This window comes from Culex quinquefasciatus, chromosome 3, assembly GCF_015732765.1.
Source record: "Culex quinquefasciatus strain JHB chromosome 3, VPISU_Cqui_1.0_pri_paternal, whole genome shotgun sequence".
Classification (NCBI taxonomy): Eukaryota; Metazoa; Arthropoda; class Insecta; order Diptera; family Culicidae; genus Culex; species Culex quinquefasciatus.
In genome coordinates, this window is record NC_051863.1 from 70,354,304 (window position 1) to 70,374,176 (window position 19,873).

A 19,873-nucleotide genomic window follows, 5' to 3' on the forward strand; every position below is an offset into this window, starting at 1 on the left:
AGCATTTATATACTTTTTGATTACACAGAATAAAAAAATATGGTAATATTCATCAGGAAATGGTGACAGATTTTGTGGCAAAAAAATGATTAATTTTACCCCAGAAAATGATGAATTTTCATCAGTTTTTGATGAATATTCATCAGGTTCACATTTTTACACATTTTTTATGGAATATTACTCAAAAAAAGAGGCAACCTACCAAATTTTCAACATTCCAAAATTCAACTTTTTTTTCTGTGTAAATAAGAATTTATGAAAGAGTTCACAGTTAGAGCGTCCAATTTCCCGGGGTTACAAATTTCCCGGGAAACGGGAAATTTTCAGGCAATTTCCTGGAAAATCCCGGGAATTCCCGGGAAATTTAAAATTGTTATGATCTTGGTTTTAATTAATGCTATGCAACAAAATTGTATTGGACATCAACATTAATGGTTTAAATAAGTGTGAAGATCAATTAACAGCATGACTGCATGTAAAAAATCATTCAACTACAAGAAAATGGATTTTGGTATTTTTTGATGAGATATTTTTAACATGCCTCTGTGACCAGTTTATTGAGCATGAGCATGAGCATGAGAGATCACCCATGGTTGCCCCTCCGTTGCTGAACAGAACCGTAATATCCTTTCAGCACTACTGATTATATGCTTCGACGATCTAGTGGTGTTTCCCGTATCAACAGCATGAATGAATGCGCTGAAAAGATAAAACACCATGATTGCTAAAGCTAGATCAGTTGCGAATAGGTAACAGTCATTGGCCACCAACGGCGCCCGCCATGTCAGTTTGTAGATCTCGATTTTAAGGGACGGGAATGTTAGTTAGCGCAGGTTGCTACTAGGGCAGCTGATTTACTCTGTGCTTACACCCCACGAGCGCCAGGAACCTGAAAACTTGTTAGTAGGATAGGGTGTTTGGTCAGGATTCATCATAGAAGATGATGATGCGACCCAAAATCATAGTGTTTGTTGAAAGGTATTATGTTTTATTCTCAAGGCAAGCAATCGGATGCTGCGGATGAGACATTTCCCGTTTATCGGCTGTTAACTTTTAATTAAAATGGTTTAATCTTAGACAGCCGGCTGTGGAAAGATAAAACCAAAATTATTTGTAATTAAATGATGAAGGATTTAACAGTCTGACTTTTTAAGTGAGATGTTTTTACGAGTTTTACATGATTGATATTTAGTGGGGTACTGATTAGCGAAGTGAACGACGAGTTACGACGTTTATCGAGCAGAAATGGTATGATAAGTTTTGTTGTTATTGCACACCGACGACGAACGCGAAAAAACCCTGCAACACGATGGAAAGGCATCGCAAATCAGACTGGCTCAATTGTCATCGATGACAACCAGAGCCAGCCGCACCTTTACACACATACACGCACGCGAAAAAAAAAACGATAAACACACCGACGACGAACGCGAAAAAAAACACGACCCTACGGAAACTCATCGCAAATCAAACTGAGGAAATGGAGAGAAAGAAAATAACATAAAAAATAAAACCTAACCACATAAAACCTACTCACATAAAACCAATCACCCCATGCACACAAATAGCAACACAAAAGAGACGAAAATTATCCCGAAAAAACAGGACTGCGCGTCCACCGAAGCACCGCACTTCTGATGGCATTATTCAATTATTATGCCCAATCACCTCATGCACACAAAGAGCGACACAAAAGAGACGAAAATATTCACGAAAAAACAGGACTGCGCGTCCACCGAAGCACCGCACTTCTCACATGCCTCTGTGACCAGTTTATTGAAATAAGAAAAAAAAACATGCAGAAATTATGTTTTTCATGACAATTGCTGGTTTCCGCTCTTGAACAAATGGTAAAGCTTTTAAGTGTTGGTTTTACTTCAAACAACCCAATGTTTTTAAATAATTGAAGTAAGCTTTGAATATATTTTTGCATTTTTTGCGAACAAACAATAGAAAGTTATTTTTCAATGATTTTTTTTGTATTATTATGCAATATAATTTAAATTATACGATAAATTCATATCATTTGACAAAAAGACTTCTAACACCTGTAGTTGCACCAGTGCTCCATAATTCTTTTACTTCAGATTGTAATTACTTTAGTACTTGGTGTTCAACTAATTGCATTTTAATTCTTTTTGCACAAATTCTTTTGATGAAATAACATCAATCTGCTTACCTAATTGTCATAATTTAATACTCATTAAGCAAGATCTATACCCAGTTGCTTCAAAAAATAATATTATCAGAAATAATTCTGATATTATAATTCTGATTATCTGATTATTTATATATAAACCAAACAATACATTGAATTGAACAAAATCATGAGTTTGTAAATTTATTATTTTTTCAAAGCATTTTCAAAAAAAAGTTCCAACAATTTAAGAAAATGTGTACTTCCGATTGAATTTCGGGAATTCCCGGGTAATTTATAAATTTCTCGGGAAACGGGAAATATTTTTTTTTCGAGAAATCCCGGGAATTCCCGGGATTTTTTTTCCCGGGACGGGAAATTGGACGCTCTATTCACAGTACAATTTTTCATGATAAAATTGTATCAATTTTAGCAGAAATAAGCACAATTTTGTAAAATTAATAGCATTTTCTCCAAAGCTCTAGAATTATTCGAACGTTAAGATTCTCGTTTTTAGCTTATTTAAAAATAATGTCTAATAAAGTCTAATAAAAAACATCAAAAATCACAGTTTTTTTAAACAGTCTTTTCAGCAACATTTTTGATAGAGGGCGAAAGATCCGTTCAAAAGAGCGGATCATTTTAAAGAAGGAGCGAAAATGAGCGGCTCCTAAAAAGAGTAGTTTTACCCTGGGTGATGAATAGAGAGAATGCGTAACGTGATTTTCGAATGGTCCCACTTTGTTTACATCCACAAAGCAGAAGGCTGTTCAAGCACAAGCATGACTTTTTTTTACTGGAAAATGAGCTGTTTTATAATCAGTAGCTTGTGTTTAGTTTTTTCTAGTATTTGACATATTTTGCTGGAAAATTGTGTGTGTTTTCAAATATCGATCGGTTAGAAGAGGTTTCTCTTTTTTACGGGTGACGAAGAACTGCGGCGAGAGTGTTATTCTGCGATGTTGCAGATAAATTCCCTGGTTTATTTTTGAATCCTGCAGCTCTTTCTGGTCCAGCGAAAAAACATCGCTAATTCTAGCGAAACTGATCCAACAAATAGAGAAGATTTTCAGTAAACCAAGTTTTCAAACGGAATCAAGCAATAAAGACAACTTTTGGATGGATAAAAACGCATCGACTCCATTAACAACTTCCGTTCATAATTATTAAAAATGACGATCTCGCCTGTGGGTAATTCTCCGCCAACTCACACAGCAGTTGCCCCGACCCCTCTTCGATTTGCGTGAAACTTTGTCCTAAGGGGTAACTTTTGTCCCTGATCACGAATCCGAGGTCCGTTTTTTGATATCTCGTGACAGAGGGGCGGTACGACCCCTTCCATTTTTGCACATGCGAAAAAAGAGGTGTTTTTCAATAATTTGCAGCCTGAAACGGTGATGAGATAGAAATTTGGTGTCAAAGGGACTTTTATGTAAAATTAGACGCCCGATTTGATGGCGTAATCAGAATTCCGAAAAACGTATTTTCATCGAAAAAACACTAAAAAGTTTTAAAATTCTCCCATTTTCCGTTACTCGACTGTAAAAATTTTGGAACATGTCATTTTATGGGAAATTTAATGTACTTTTCGAATCTACATTGTCCCAGAAGGGTCATTTTTCATTTAGAACAAAATTTTTCATTTTAAAATTTCGTGTTTTTTCTAACTTTGCAGGGTTATTTTTTAGAGTGTAACAATGTTCTACAAAGTTGTAGAGCAGACAATTACAAAAATTTTGATATATATACATAAGGGGTTTGCTTATAAACATCACAAGTTATCACGATTTTACGAAAAAAAGTTTTAAAAAAGTTGGTCGTCATCGATCATGGCCGTTCATGGTCACCCGCGACAGACACGGACGACGAAACAAAGAGAAACGCAAAAAGTAACTTTTTCAAAAATTTTTTTCGTAAAATCGCGATAACTTGTGATGTTTATAAGCAAACCCCTTATGTCTATATATCAAAATTTTTGTAATTGTCTGCTCTACAACTTTGCAGAACATTGTTACACTCTAAAAAATAACCCTGCAAAGTTAGAAAAACACGAAATTTTAAAATGAAAAATTTTGTTCTAAATGAAAAATGACCCTTCTGGGACAATGTAGATTCGAAAAGTACATTAAATTTCCCATAAAATGACATGTTCCAAAAATTTTACAGTCGAGTAACGGAAAATGGGAGAATTTTAAAACTTTTTTATTGTTTTTTCGATGAAAATACGTTTTTCGGAATTCTGAGTACGTCATCAAATCGGGCGTCTAATTTTACATAAAAGTCCCTTTGATGCCAAATTTCTATCTCATCACCGTTTCAGGCTGCAAATTATTGAAAAACACCTCTTTTTCGCATGTTCAAAATGGAAGGGGTCGTACCGCCCTCCGTCACGAGATATCAAAAAACGGACCTCGGATTCGTGATCAGGGACAAAAGTTACCCCTTAGGGCAAAGTTTCACGCAAATCGAAGAGGGGTCGGGGCAACTTTTCCCGATTTCGTGTGAGTTGGTAGAGAATTACCCCTGTAACTTTCTTAAGATTTCTTGACTTAAACTCCAGGTCCTCAAAAGCCACACATTTTTTTCATTCTTCCAAAAAACAAACAATTTTTAATGATCGATAACAATACTCTCTACTTTTGGCGAACAGTAAATTGGTTCCACTTTGACAGTTCCAAATTGAGGCCGTTTTGCGAACCACTATTCCGCACCCAGGTTTTACCCACCTCTTTTGGAAACTAATGAATGCATAACAACAAGACTAACTGAAAATGCATTTTAAAACTATACTACTTTATATTTTGACGTTCTCATTGACTTTGGTCAGAGTTGAAAGACAATGCAATGGTCTACAAAATCTAACAAAGTTTGAAACTGTTGAGTGACTTTTTTTACAATTCCACCATATTTGGTGAAAACTTACCTCTAGAATAAAACTCCGCTACACGATCAATCAAATTTTGCAACTCAAACGGCTTTATCAAGAAAAATACAGAAAGTAAGTGTTTTCCAGTTTAAGTTTTCAAAAGTGGTTTTATTTTATTGTGAAATTTTATTTCAAGTTAATTAAAAATATTTTTTATTATATCAAAATGAAATACATGTTGAATAAATTGATATTTTTATAATGAGCATAGAGATTTTTGCTTCAGTACTTATTTTTTCACATTTTAAATCTATTTAACTTATAAAAGAACATAACACTCCAAAGGAAGTATTTAGAATAAGAGTGTCCAAGGATTTTAGTTCAATGTTGGCTGCCATAAAAAATATTACCATTTTGTTTGATAGATAAGCTACTCTTAAATCCAAATTTAACAAACATGAAATCAATTTTAAACAATAATTCCTTAAATGAAATTGCATTAGACCTCATAGAAAAATTCCAATCGACAATCATTTTTAAAGAAAATGCCTTCTGAAATTTTGGCAGCCAATACTGTGAAAATCGAGGTTAAACTTTGGCCGTCCTTATTTGGATACAAGTTGAATAAAAATTAATCTAGTTTTATTATGGATACAAGAAAGATTTCACATCGATACGTCAAACTAGTTGAACAGCTAATGCAGTCCAACTTTCACTACAAGCTGCATTCACCACCCACTCCATCTCATTACAGCTTGGAGTTCATTCAGAAACATCTAACCAGTGAAGGAGTGCACTCACTTCATTCAAAGCCGCTAAACGAAGCGCCTTCCTCTTAGTCTTCTTCTTCTTCTCCTCTACCGCAAGCTCACTAATGACACCAGCAGTGCTTGCAGCGCTCCCAGCTGATTCCCAACCTGTCGTGTCGTGTCGCGTCGAGGTTTCTTCTTTTTGATTTACCGTCCCACTCTTCTGTGCGACGACCTTTTGCTCAGCAGGATGATTTTCCGGGTGTCAATTCACCGGGGAGACTTTTCCCACCTCGTCGAAAACACTAGCAAAGACAGAAGACCCACGGGGAGCTGTCATTAATTACTGCCACACTCGACACAGCACTCAGAATTAAAAACAAACTCGTGTCAAATTAACACTCCCGCCTCTGTGCCCAACCCCACACCAACGCTCCGACCTTTTGCGGTAAGAGTGAACGCCAAGTGGCACTTTTGTGATGTTACATCACGCTCCGTAAATCTCCCGGCACTTTCACCACTTCCCGGACCTTGACCGCCGCTGTGTGGCCCAGTAACCCCCTTTTCCGATGAACGCCGAGCCTTCAAATTCCACCGAAAATTTAATCCCAACCAAATTTTCAATCAACCTTTAAATTCTTCTTCTTCCCGCTGTCGATTCGATTTCCGGTGCGCCCTCTCTCTCTTTCCCTTTTGCTCCCACACCCGGAAGTTCCCCGACGGACCAAAATATTTGCCACCTCGCGCGACGTAGTCGTGACTCGCGACGTAACGCAATATCCCGAAACCCAAAATCGGACCGCAGAGCTTCGCCAAGAACCGACACGGACCGCGTGAGAAGCTCAACCGTACTGACGTTGGCCGAGGCCGTCCGTGGCGATCACCGTGGCAGTTTCCAGCGTTCCAGGTCGCCCGCTGGAAGCGAGGACGTTCCCCTTCCGGCGGCGAAATGCACGAACTACGGGTGCGAAAATTCCGAACGACCTCGCGTCGACGCAGCACAGCGTTTGGGCGAGTTGGCCGAAGACGGGCGAACCGGTTCGGGAGCGCTTCCAGTGAACCGGTTCGGGAGAGCGCGGCGTTCATTCGTGGACGAGAGAGCGTTCTCGCGAAAGAGTGGAGAAACAGGCAGGAAATTGGATAAATAAGCCAATTTTCCAGCGTGTGGGTGAAAAACTCGCAAATTAGCGTGGAAATAAAAATAAACGTGCGGTTCATTAATTTTTGAATGCTGCTATAATTTAATGTTAACAGGTATGATAGTCACCACCGCCAACCACCAATCAGGACTCGCTGTGGAAATGTCAAAAGGTCAGGGAAAATCGACAGGTGCGGGTTAATTTAATGTGATTTACGGATATGATAAATGATACACACCGCACACCGCCGTTGATTAAAATATTAAAGCGGATCAGATTCGAGTAATGAGGTGAATGTTGAATGATTATGGTTGAATTATTAAAATAACGCCGGGTATGCGATTTATGCCGTTTGTTCGAATGTAGGACTACGATGAAGCGGCGATTGGGCAATTTTGTCAGAAAACCACAGCTGCAATTGCAATTTCAACTCTTTTCTGATTTGAATCAAGCGTTCCAATTTTCAGTGCAATGTGTACTGATCACTAACTCAGTGGTGATCTTATGATTAGTCGTCTCAGAACGGGTCGGGAGCAAAATTGATTCCAAATCAGCCTGCCTACTTTTTTTCGAATTTTCCTATACAAACTTCAACGATTGAAAGCGACCCTTAAACCTTTACTGATTTGGTTCAAAATTGGGACAGGATTTTTTTACCCTAAAGAATCGAGCAAGGTCATCCTAATGCTGATTGCTCACTGATGAGCACTTCTCTACGAAATCGGTATTTTTTTAAGAATTTTAATTTTTGTATTTTTTAATCCGACTGAAACTTTTTTGGTGCCTTCGGTATGCCCAAAGAAGCCATTTTGCATCATAAGTTTGTCCATATATTTTTTTCTACAAATTTGGCAGCTGTCCATACAAAAACGATATGGCTTCATCCATAAAGTACGTCACGCTAAAATCAGCCAAAATTTACCCCTCCCTCCCCCCTTTGTCACGCTTTTCCTATACTTATAACATGCAATGTCACACTTGCTAAGAACCCCCCTCCCCCCCATAAGGCGTGACATACTTTATGGATGACGCCTATAAGAAAATTCGAAATTCTGTGTCTTTTGAAGGAATTTTCTGATCGATTTGGTGTCTTCGATAAAGTTGTAGGCATGGATATGGTCTACACTCAAAAAAAGGTGCAGGTGGTTATGTTCTACATGACCAATATGACAAAGAACTTTGTACAAAACTCCTAAAAAATTATTCTATTACATTTTATTTTTAAATCATTGCCTATTTATTTGGGACCGAGCCACGTAGCCCAGTGGTAACGCTTCCGCCTCGTAAGCGGTAGATCGGGGTTCAAATCCCGGCTCGGACCAACACAACTGGTGATCTTTTCCTTTCTGAAATCGATTGCTTAGTAAAGGGAAGGTAGTGTATCGTCACAAACTGGACCTTATCACGACACCTTAGGAGGCGACCTATGGAATGTTAACATTAACCTTAACATGTTAACATTAAGTTGAGAATGAAACTGCCACTGAATCCGCTTTGTAAATGCCGGCCCCGATACTCTTCAAGGGTGTTCCCCTCAGGAACTGGGAAAGATTTAATTTTTTTTTTACTATTTATTTAATCCTGAATAATTTATTCTAATTAAATGTTTCCAATCTTTGGCACCTCTGTGGAAATAAATTGCAAAAACACGAAAATATTGCCAAAACAAGTATGGTTCGGAAAATGCCACGGAACCGGCCACTCTAGGTTGTGGTCACCACAATCGAAATGGTTATTTTCATGTCCAGTATCAAAAACCATGAATTTTGATACCCATATTGCCCCAAGTCGGATGGTTCGATTAATGTCCTCCCGGTAGAACCTTCCCTTGGACACTGGCCACTCCGGGTGTGGCCAATCCGGTCAAAATGGCCATTTTAATTACCAGTTTCAAAAACCATGAATTTTGATTCCCATATTGCCCCAAGTCGTATGATTCGATTAATGTCCTCCCGGTAGAACCTTCCCTAGGGCACTGGCCACTCCAGGTGTGGCCAATATTTGGTGCACATACTGTGTCTTTCAATGTGTGTGTGTGTGTGTGTGTGAGCAATAAAATTACCACCGTGGATCCGTCTTTGACGAAACCTCGTTAGGCGCTGAAATTTTCTGAGGCTAAGTGCTAGCTTATATAGTTCGCATGAAATGTGGCAACAGTGGTGCCAAACTCTCGCGTGAGAGTTTCGCGAAAGCAGGAGAGGAAGCAAAATTTGCACCATGTTGCCACATTTCATGCGAACTATATAAGCTAGCACTTAGCCTCAGAAAATTTCAGTGCATAACGAGGTTTCGTCAAAGACGGATCCACGGTGGTAATTTAATTGCTCACACACACGCACACATTGAACGACACAGTATGTGCACCAAATTGGGAGGAATTCTGTTCTAATGAAGATTGTTAGGAAGGTCACCGAAAAACCAGAATAATTTGGGGCAATGGGGTTGGGACCACATTGGTAGAACATTGGCCACACCCGGAGTGGCCATGGCCCTGGGGAAGGTTCTTCCGGGGGGACATTAATCGAACCAGAGAGTAATCGAACCATACTACTTAGGGCAATATGGGTATCAAAATTCATGGTTTTTGAAACTGGTAATGAAAATGGCCATTTTGACCGGATTGGCCACACCCAGAGTGGCCAGTGCCCTGGAGAAGGTTCTATCGGGAGACATTAATCGAACCATACAACTTAAGCCGGGACCGTGGTGTAGGGGTAAGCGTGATTGCCTCTCACCCAGTCGGCCTGGGTTCGATCCCAGACGGTCCCGGTGGCATTTTTCGAGACGAGATTTGTCTGATCACGCCTTCCGTCGGATGGGAAGTAAATGTTGGCCCCGGACTAACCTAAAAAGGTTAGGTCGTTAGCTCAGTCCAGGTGTAGGAGTCGTCTCCCTGGGTCCTGCCTCGGTGGAGTCGCTGGCAGGCAGTTGGACTCACAATCCAAAGGTCGTCAGTTCGAATCCCGGGGTGGATGGAAGTTTAGGTGTAAAAAGAGGTTTGCAATTGCCTCAACAATCAAGCCTTCGAACACTTAGTTTCGAGTAGGAATCTCGTAATTGAGAACGCCAAGGCAAAGCTGTAGAGCGAATAATTTGATTTGATTTTGATTTTTTTTGACAACTTGGGGCAATATGGGTATCAAAATTCATATTGGTTTTGAAACTGGCAATCAAAATGTCCCGCCCGTGTGGATCAATCGGACCGCGCACTGGACCCACAATCCAGAGGTTGCTGGTTCGAATCCCGCGGCGGGCGCTCTAAAATTCTAAGTGTAAATATGGGTATCCGGCGCCGTCGCTCCGTGCCGTACTCAAACACTTAGGAGCCCAGGGCGGCGAAGTCCTTGTAGTTAAAAGGAAGACACTAGTGGTTGGTACTAGCAATGGTGGCCGACAGCTATAAAGTCAACTTCGTTTTTCAATTAAAATGACCATTTTGACCGGATTGGCCACACCCAGAGTGGCCATTGCCCTGGGCAGGTTCTTCCGGGGACATTTACCGAACTATACGACTTGGGGTAATATTGGTATCAAAATTGCCCCAAGTCGTATGGTTCGATTAATGTCCCCGGTAGAACCTTCCCAGTGCACTGGCCACTCCGGGTGTGGCCAATCCGTTCAAAATGGCCATTTCCATTACCAGTTTCAAAAAACATGAATTTTGATACCCATATTGCCCCAAGTCGTATGGTTCGGTAAATGTCCCCCCGGAAGAACCTTCCCCAGGGCACTGGCCACTCCGGGTGTGGCCAATATTCTACCAATGTGGTCCCAACCCCATTGCCCCAAATCATTCTAGTTTTCCGGTCACCTTCCTAACAATCTTCATTAGAACAGAATTCCTCCCAATTTGGTGCACATACTGTGTCGTTCAATGTGTGCGTGTGTGTGTGAGCAATAAAATTACCACCGTCGATCCGTCTTTGACGAAATCGCGATAGGCACTGAAATTTTCTGATTTTTTTTTTTTTTTTACGTTAAATAAAATTTGTTTTATTTTGTCGCCAGTCCAGGGAATTTTTACATAGGGGAACTATACCCTTTCTCAGCCTATTTCTATTATCGGCCTATCAGCACTTTGATCATGAATTACAGCTTAAATAAAATGTTTTTGACTGTTCCAAAGTAATAAATAGCTCAAATAAAAGTGAGCAAGCAACTCATCATTGTTGATACATCTGAAAATGTTGATTTAATAGCGGAAAACGGCCAAAGTGATGAGAATTGGTCGAACGGCTTAGTGTGATTAAAATGGGTATATTTCCCCTATAAAGAGATTCAGCAAATTTTGCTTTTCAGTCTTAGGTGCGTTGTGGTGCTCAAAATGAACCGGAATGCTCAAGATTTCTCTAGTTTACATGGTGCAAAAAATTTGCCGAATGTTAAATTATTAAAATATCCTACCTAGCTTAATTAAAAAGCACGCTGTCTTAAAACTAACACACTCTCACACATCCAACCACACTCACTCAGGGATACAATCCGCGGATTGACCCGTGCTCCGACACCAACGCCCTGTTCCGATGCTTCTCGGCCAGTGAAGCCAGCCTCGCGTCGACAGGTTCGATGCTAGCGAGCCGATGGAGGTCAGAGGACCTTGTTCTCCAGGGCTGGTTCAGAATCAGTCGCAGGAACTTGTTCTGGATCACCTGCAGCTTCTTCCGGTGGGTCATGGCACACCCCTGCCAGACCGGGGAACCGTACAGCAGCATCGGAGCCACCACCATCTTGTAGACTGCCAGCTTGTTCTTCAGCGATGCTTTCGACCGACGGTTAATGATCGGGTACAGCTTCTTGAGCATCGCGATGCCCTTGATGATCCTGTCGTCGAGGTGGTACCGAAACAGCAGCTTGGAGTCGATCAGCAGTCCGAGATACCGAACGACCTGCGACCAGTCCACCTCCGTTCCAAGCACCTTCAGCTTTGTAGTTGGTTTGAGCCGATCCGTGTTGCGGTGGGGAAACACGATTGCTTGCGTTTTCGCCGCGTTCACGCAAATCTTCCAGTCGGAGAGATACCGCGTGTAGACATCCAGGCCATTCTGGAGTTTGGTGACGAGATGTCGGATGTTCCGCCCCTCGTAGCTGATGGCCGAATCATCGGCGAAAAGGGAAAGCGTGCCGCCGCCGGGCAGAGGTGAAATGTCGGAAGTGTCCAGGTTGTAGAGCAGCGGGCCCAGGATGCTGCCTTGAGGAACTCCAGCTGGGCAATCGTACGGGTCAGATACAGAGCTTCCGATGTTGACTTGGGACTGAAATTTTCTGAGGCTAAGTGCTAGCTTATATAGTTCGCATGAAATGTGGCAACAGTGGTGCCAAACACTCGCGTGAGAGTTTTGCGAAAGCAGGAGAGGAAGCAACATTTGCTACGTGCTTTCAGCCAATCAGCAGCCGGGATTTTTCTTGCATTCATTTTTTATTTTTATCTTAACTTTTAAGTACTTTAACAAAGTTTTATCAACTTTGTGAGGTAGTCAACTTGTACTTTAAGACTTCCCCTTTCGTTTGGTGTGTAAAACATAAAGATTGTTTGAATGGAGGGAAAGATATAAGCATTTGAAAAACGACAGAAAATCGTTACACTTTCGCGAAATTTTGGATTGACACCCGTAGACAGTGCCCTTAGGACAAAGTTCTTTGTCAAAAAAAATGATGGTAAACAAATTTTTTGTGTTTTTATTTTTTTTTTTTTTTCATTTTTTGATATGTTTTAGAGGACATCAAATGCCAACTTTTCAGAAATTTCCAGGATGTGCAAAAAATCTTTGACCGAGTTATGAATTTTTTAATCAATACTAATTTTTTTCAAAGCATCGAAATATTGGTCGCAAAAATTTTTCAACTTCATTTTTTTATTTAAATTCAAATTTGCAATTAAAAAGTACCACAGTGAAATTTGGATAAAGTCCACCGTTTTCAAGTTAAGGCCATTTTTAGGTAACTTTTTTCAAAATAGTCTTAGTTTTTCATTTTTTTAAATAAGTGGACATGTTTGCCCACATTTGAAAAAAAAAAATTTTTTTGAAAAGCTGAATTCTCTATATTTTGCTTTATTGAACTTTGTTGATACGACCCTCAGTTACTGAGATATTGCCATGCAAAGGTTTAAAAACAAGAAAATTTATGATTTCCAAGTCTCACCCAAACAACCACCATTTTCTAACGTCGATATCTCGACAGCTAATGATCCGATTATCAATGTTAAATTATGAAAAAAGCAAAGCAATCCACTTTACCGACCCCGGGGTCTTTTGTGGTCTCTGTTGCAAGTTTCTGCTCATTTCTAGGCGTCCGAAGGTTATGTGTGGTGAGTCACCCAAAACCTCTTTTACGCAAATGGACCGACGTTTTACTTCCCCATCCGATAGAAAGCCAGAAGAATAAGGCGGGAATCGAACCCGCACCCCATAGCAACTTAGGGATCGGCAGCCGAAGCCGCTAACCACCGCGCCTGGAGGCCCTACGCTAAAATATGAAACATTCGTGAAATTTTCCGATCTCTTCGAAAACAATATTTTCAAAAATTTTAAATCAAGACTAACATTTCAAAAGGGCCAAATATTCAATATTTCGCCCTTTTAAAATGTTAGTCTTGGTTTAAAAATTTTGAAGATATTTTTTTCGAAGAGAATTTTAAATTTTAAATTTTAAAATCTAATCTAATCTAATCTAACCCTAGCGCAGCCAATCTTTCGAGGCCATCCTCTTGTCATTATTAACAATTGCAGTGCCCCATTGCATTAAATTGCATTGAAACATCACAAATGTTAAAGCGGCCAGGCCAACTGCGTAAAGTTCACCGCAAAGATGATTCGTCGAATTGAATTGAGTTTGAGCACGAGTGTTCAAACAGCAATACATTTCTGAACCTACAGGGGAGGAAGAAACGTGGGGATCCCCCGCTTTTTTAGAGCAATGAATCGTTGAGAGCACCATGCTAAGAAGTTTTGGTGCTCCGGGACCCTCGAGGATGGGACATTGTATTTCCACAAATGCCCTGGACACTATTTGCCATGGTTAGAATTTTAAATTTTAAAAAAATGAAAAACTTTGACTATTTGCAAAAAAATTACCTAAAAATGCCCATAACTTGAAAAAGGCGCACTTCTTTTTTTTGAATTTGAGTTTTCATTGAAAAATGAAGTTTAAAAATTTTTGCGACCAATATTTCGATTTTTTGAAAAAATCAGTATTGATTAAAAAATTCATATCTCGGTCAAAGATTTTTTGCACAAACTGGAAATTTCTGAAAATTTGGCATGTGATGTCCTCTAGAACATATCAAAAAATGAAATAAATATTTTTTTTTTGCAAATCAAGTTTTAGTGGCAAAAAATTAAATTAAAATCATCAAAAAAATTACCGTGTATCATTTTTTTTCAGTGTAGTCCATATCCATACCTACAACTTTGCCGAAGACACCAAATCGATAAAAAAAATTCCATCATCTTTTCGATAAATCAAAATCGATCAAAAAAATCCATCAGATTTTTGAATTTCCATACATCATTTTTGTATGAACAGATGCCAAATTTGTATAGAAAATTATATAAACAAACTAATGATGCAAAATGGCTTCTTTGGGCATACCAAAGGTACCAAAAAAGTTTCAGTCGGAATAAAAAATACAAAAAAAAATCGAATGACCGAAATCTGAGAGAACTGCTTTGAGGGGCTTTTCCTGAGCTTTTTGTAGCAAAATGTTTGGCATGAGTTTTTGAACAAAACGTAGTACTAGGTTTTGTCAAACTTTAAATTGTTTACATGTTTCATCACAAAATGTGCATTGTGTCCAAGGGGTGTAAATACTTTTTTAACATACTGTAAATATGTCTTTTGTGTGGTTCAAATAGTTGGAAAACATGAAAAATTATCAGAACCATCCAAAGTTCAACCTGAAAAAATGACTGCTCGGTGAACAAGTGCTAAGAATCGATCAAATTTAATTCGTTTAAAGCTTGCTCAACGCATGAGATATCTTCATTAAACTAGCAAAAGTAGTGAAAAGATCAAATAAATTGATAAGACAACATTTAAAAAAAATAATTTTATATTTCAAGACGCAGCCCGGCGATTTATTTGATCACAATATTTCGAATAATGTCAACATCTTTCCGTGTGGCAGATTAGGAATTGGAAACTGATTTGACGTCCAAACTCGTCTTTGAAAATTGTTTAATCTTTGTAACGGGATCGTTCGCGATTTTTTTTAATCAACGTGAAATAAAATACCTAGGCTTTTGCAAATAGCAGAGCATATTCTGGGAACGTATCGTTCAGCAGAACCACTAAATCATTCACGTGGCTTCACTGTACGATAATGAATTTCTTTGCCCACTACTGGCAGCGGATCTTTTTCGTTCATTTTTTTGCACTCATTGAGTCACACACTCACACACGTATCATCACTGTTCATTCACCACCGGAGTCGATCCTTTTTGGGGGTGGTTTCAGCCCTGTGGTTGGACACAAAATTGGCAGCTGCACTACATTCCGGGGGTTTCCGGTTCCTTGTTCAATTACCACTTGGACAGAGAGGGAGGAAAAAAAACCCCGGCAACCCTGCCAGTGCTTGAAAGGAAAGGAAATTTGACAGGGAATAAGGAGAAATCGAAGGGGTGCCAGCGAAACGATGTGTCGTAATCGATTATGAGCTTAACGGGGGAAAAGCTCATTTAATTTTGGAGTTTTTTTTTAAAGTGATTTTTAACAGAATTTTCGATCTTTCGTTTGGATTTTGGAATATCTTCTGTTAAATTCTGTTACCAATTAAATAATTTCCGAAACCTTTTTAAAGAAAAATAGCTTCTGCACACTGACGCCCTCATCGGAAGGATTTTTTTGTTGAATAAAAAAATGAACAGGGATAATGCATGAGAACATTGGCCTGAAGCCATTTTGAAAAGGAGGCTCTGGTTCTGAGTATGAGGGTTGTGGTGAAGTGAGCAATGATTTCAATTAATAATTATATATCGCGGTGGCAGGGCGTTGAAAGCAGATGGCTGACAGATGGATTAATTGCTTAATTTTTGCGGTTTTTCTACGGCGAAATTGGTTGAATAACGTGCTACAGTGTGTTGGTAAAATTGGTCTTGATTGCAAACTTATTATTTATCGTAAAAAATCAGAAATTTAAAAAGCAATTTTTGTCAATATTTGTGGTAATTTGGTCATCCTCTTAACGTTAATCTCATTTAAACTGATAACAAGGTGGGCGCGGCTCTGTTGGCCAGTTGAAGTTCTTTTTTTTGCTTTTCCCACGAGCTTTTTCCTAAAAGCTCCGTGGCCCCAAAATTGAAACGTGTCCTTTTTATTTCCATTTTCCGGCGCACACTTTTCACCTTGGAAAGATGAAAGGCATGAGACCACCTTGAGAGGGGGTAAAAATGGTGGGGGTGTGCCGGACCGGGTCAAACATTGTCGTAATTATATAGGAAAACTCTTTGATGCGGCTGGTTGGTGACCGCGTGGTGGAAAAGTTGTATTTCGATGGTATGGTAATGTAATTTGGAAAAAAAATTTACTTGCAATGTTTAAAGCCAAAGATATCAAATATTTGTTCATTTGTTCATTTGTTCATTTGTTCATTTGTTCATTTGTTCATTTGTTCATTTGTTCATTTGTTCATTTGTTCATTTGTTCATTTGTTCATTTGTTCATTTGTTCATTTGTTCATTTGTTCATTTGTTCATTTGTTCATTTGTTCATTTGTTCATTTGTTCATTTGTTCATTTGTTCATTTGTTCATTTGTTCATTTGTTCATTTGTTCATTTGTTCATTTTTTCATTTGTTCATTTGTTCATTTGTTCATTTGTTCATTTGTTCATTTGTGCATTTGTTCATTTGTTCATTTGTTCATTTGTTCATTTGTTCATTTGTTCATTTGTTCATTTGTTCATTTGTTCATTTGTTCATTTGTTCATTTGTTCATTTGTTCATTTGTTCATTTGTTCATTTGTTCATTTGTTCATTTGTTCATTTGTTCATTTGTTCATTTGTTCATTTGTTCATTTGTTCATTTTTTCATTTGTTCATTTGTTCATTTGTTCAGTTATTACGTTTAGTTTCCTAATTTAATTGATAATAAAATTTGCAAGCTCAAATCTCCACATCAAACACGTTACCAAGTTGTGGCACAAGCTTCTACAAAGTGCCATCGTCAACAAAGTAGAGTGGACAAAGTTATGCCCGCCGAACTTGCAAGTCCTGTTTTATGTCCAGGAATCGGAAACGACCACTCCGTAACGACACTTTTGGCTGGCTGGCTGTCGTGGTCCGTCCAAAAAGGCAAATATCATAAAAACATGAAAAATGAAAGCACCGACGACCGAGGACAAAGTTTTGCGTTTGTTTCGCTTGTTCTGGCTGATTTCCTGGCTGCCTCGTCATCGGCATGTAAAATGCTAATTTTTCACTACGAGAAGAACAATAACGTTGACGAACAAGTTCCTCGGACCAGAACCGCACCAGAGAAACCATAACCGGAAGCAGAGTGCTGCAGTGGGTCGCTCTCCCTCTCTCTCTCTGCCTCACTGGAACTGGTTTTATAAATTTGTAATTGGCAAACTTTGTCCTGGCCCCGGATTGCTTCCGTTATTTGGAGACGTCGAGGGGCTGTAGAATTCGAACGGCTCACGAACGAGCTTGTTTGTGCAGATGACAGAAATTTCCTGAAATTCATGTTTCAGATTGAAGAGCATCTTGGTCAGGTTTGGTAAATGCGTAAAGTGTTTTTAACGAAGTCTTGTTCAGGGAAATGAAAATTTCGCCTTCTGTTAAATCTGCAAAAGCAGCCTAGAACGAGTATTTCAGGACATGACTTGTTTTTCAAAAAATCAATAATGGTAAAATTCTATAATTAAAACAAAAAAAAAAGAAACATCAAACAAAACTAGAAAAATCAAGCAAAACAAAAAAGACAACAAGATAACAAGACAACAAGACAACAAGACAACAAGACAACAAGACAAAACAAAATCGTGATAAATTGCTAAATTGATAAATTGATAAATTGATAAATTGATAAATTGATAAATTGATAAACTGATAAATTGATAAATTGATAAATTGATAAATTGATAAATTGATAAATTGATAAATTGATAAATTGATAAATTGATAAATTGATAAATTGATAAATTGATAAATTGATTAATTGATAAATTGATAAATTGATAAATTGATAAATTGATAAATTGATAAATTGATAAATTGATAAATTGATAAATTGATAAATTGATAAATTGATGAATTGATAAATTGATAAATTGATAAATTGATAAATTGATAAATTGATAAATTGATAAATTGATAAATTGATAAATTGATAAATTGATAAATTGATAAATTGATAAATTGATAAATTGATAAATTGATAAATTGATAAATTGATAAATTGATAAATTGATAAATTGATAAATTGATAAATTGATAAATTGATAAATTGATAAATTGATAAATTGATAAATTGATAAATTGATAAATTGATAGTCCCTCGTTCCGTTTTGGAATCTTCAACAACAGCGGTGGAAATAAAGCAATCCCAAACCCACAATGCACTGCACAGCCAGGAACTGCCTTCGAATCCCTAAAAACAATTCAAAAAATGTTTTTTCCCTCCTCATTCGTCCTGTGTGCCGTGTTTATGACCAGCTGGTCTCAGATGAACTGAGCTCGGTGGAAAAGTCGAACGAAAATAAGCTCGAAAAACACACCGAGTCTTAAACTTGGAGTCCGTGGATGAAATGCGGAAAAACTTTCTTAATATTTTTCCTTCTAAAATAAACTTGTTCCACTTCCTCCCATTATTGTTCATTTGCTCCTCTGTGAAAGGAGGGTCGCGGAGAGAGTACTCGCAGCACTGTATTGAACTATAATTTTTTTCAGCAGTAGCCAAAATTTCAAACTCAAGTCCACGGAGTAGTGCTCTTTCTGGTGAAGATTCTTGAGACAGAACAGCACACTCCAGGAAGCGAGCAAGTTTGAGCACTCGACTATTGTGCTGTATAAATTTATGGATTAGTTCTAGGTAAAGTTTTTCGTCCTCTGAATAATACGAGAGGATGTTCAACACTTCAAGATGAAGTCATTTTGTCGACAGCTTGACTTGATTGCACTGATGTAAAATCGAATTTGTTCAACCTTTTTTAAAGGAATTATTCAATTTTCATACATAATTCAATCCAACATAATCCTCTAGACACACAAGTGGCAGCTATTACGTATATGTGCTCTGATTAGTTTTCTTTCATAATTTGTACAAAGAACTACCCTGGAAGCACATACACACAAACCGTGAAATGTTCAATCTACTTAGCAGAATTAATCCCTCTGTTCAATCCTACTAATCATCACTCATCGATAAAACCGTGTTCCGTTTCCTGGTACAATTATCCCTTCAACTCTTTTCCCCTCTCCGGCACCGCTTCACTTGGCTTCAACTCGAGACTGATTAACCGTCCTTTCATCATTCCATGAGCTTCTTCTATGCTCCATCCTCATATTTTAGCACAGAGTCACTGCCAAATCGTACTCTACGAGGTCGGACAAAAAGTGTCAAAAGGAAGTTGGAACGAGGAAGTACGTGGATGTGTGACACGGATATACGGATACTGGCTGTTGGACAGGATGTCTTGGGCAGAGATCGAAATTACTAGATGTATTACGTAATGTGAGTGGAAATGATGGACCGTTTCAATGATTTGCTGTCATGAGAAATGTGAGACCAGGTCTTGCGTATATACAGTGGAAATAATGGTAATGTTACAGTTGTGTTGACAGGTTTTATATCAGAGAAAAATGTTTAATATTAGCTAAAACAAAAATCCAAAAAAAAACATCTATTCTTGTTTGATTTTACTTACTTCTTCAGTTTCTATATGAACATGTCCATGAAAACGTGAAAAATACTGTTTAAAAACAATGTCATTGCTTCACCCATAAAAGTCTCTTTACTATTTTGGCAGCTGTCCGTACAAAAAT

General features: G+C 38.4%; 1 protein-coding gene across 2 annotated transcripts in view; it reads right to left on the reverse strand.

Moving 5' to 3' along the window:
• LOC6047980 (protein sidekick-1) overlaps positions 1 to 6,593 on the reverse strand; it is a 360,024-nt gene extending 353,431 nt beyond the window's left edge. For both annotated transcript variants that reach the window (XM_038260201.1, XM_038260202.1), the window contains exon 1: positions 5,805 to 6,593. The gene's annotated coding sequence lies outside the window, so the exon portion shown is untranslated. The remainder of the gene's footprint in view (positions 1 to 5,804) is intronic.
• Between the last annotated feature and the right edge of the window lie 13,280 nt (positions 6,594 to 19,873).